Source organism: Limulus polyphemus, unplaced genomic scaffold, assembly GCF_000517525.1.
Source record: "Limulus polyphemus unplaced genomic scaffold, Limulus_polyphemus-2.1.2 Scaffold8355, whole genome shotgun sequence".
Taxonomy (NCBI): Eukaryota; Metazoa; Arthropoda; class Merostomata; order Xiphosura; family Limulidae; genus Limulus; species Limulus polyphemus.
Genome location: NW_013673965.1, coordinates 4868 through 6158, shown reverse-complemented (window position 1 = coordinate 6158; position 1291 = coordinate 4868). Strand labels below are relative to the sequence as shown.

The 1291-nt window shown below is 36.4% G+C and overlaps 1 protein-coding gene across 1 annotated transcript in view; it reads right to left on the bottom strand.

Moving 5' to 3' along the window:
- The window catches only part of LOC106475286 (histone deacetylase 4-like), a gene marked incomplete at both ends in the record, with an annotated part of 31485 nt that overhangs the window by 26041 nt on the left and 4153 nt on the right, over window positions 1-1291 (bottom strand). The window lies entirely within an intron of this gene.

Here is a 1291-nt window from a genome sequence, read left to right as displayed (position 1 = left end):
CGTTTTCCACTTGTCTATGCACCTAATAATATCCATAAAACGTTGTCCACTTGTCCACATGCCTAATAATATCCATAAAACGCTGTCCACTTGTCCACATGCCTAATAATATCCATAAAACGTTGCCCACTTGTCTATGCACCTAATAATATCCATAAAACGTTTTCCACTTGTCTATGCACCTAATAATATCCATAAAACGTTTTCCACTTCTCTACGTGCCTAATAATATCCATAAACCGTTGTACACTTATCTACATGCCTAATAATATCCATAAAACGTTGTACACTTGTCTACACGCCTAATAATATCCATAAAACGCTGTCCACTTGTCTATGCACCTAATAATATCCATAAAACGTTTTCCACTTGTCTATGCACCTAATAATATCCATAAAACGTTTTCCACTTGTCTACGTGCTTAATATAATCCATAAACCGTTGTACACTTATCTACATACCTAATAATATCCATAAAACGTTGTCCACTTGTCTACATGCCTAATAATATCTATGAAACGTTGTCCACTTGTCTACATGCCTAATAATATCCATAAAACGTTGTACACTTGTCTATGCACCTAATAATATCCATAAAACCTTGCTCACTTGTCTACATGCCTAATAATATCCATAAAACGTTTTCCACTTGTCTACATGCCTAATAATATCCATAAAACGTTGTCCACTTGTCCACATGCCTAATAATATCCATAAAACGTTGCTCACTTGTCTACATGCCTAATAATATCCATTACACGTGCATCAAGTGAAGGAGTTGTAGCCTTAAAGAAAAAAAAGCAAAGGAATTCATCATGTGAATCTGTCGTAACCACAGAGGAAGAACAAAGGAATACATCATGTGAATCAGTCGTAACCACAGAGGAAGAAAAAAGGAATACATCATTTGAATCAGTCATAACCACAGAGGAAGATCAAAGGAATTCATCATGTGAATCAGTCGTAACCACAGAGGAATAACAAAGGAATACATCATTTGAATCAGTCATAACCACAGAGGAAGAACAAAGGAATACATCATGTGAATCAGTCGTAACCACAGAGGAAGAAAAAGGGGATACATCATGTGAATCAGTTGTAACCACAGAGGAAGAACAAAGGAATACATCATGTGAATCAGTCGTAACCACAAAGGAAGAAAAAGGAATACATCATGTGAATCAGACGTAACCACAGAGGAAGAACAAAGGAATACATCATGTGAATCAGTCGTAACCACAGAGGAAGAAAAGGGGATACATCATGTGAATCAGTCGTAACCACAGAGGA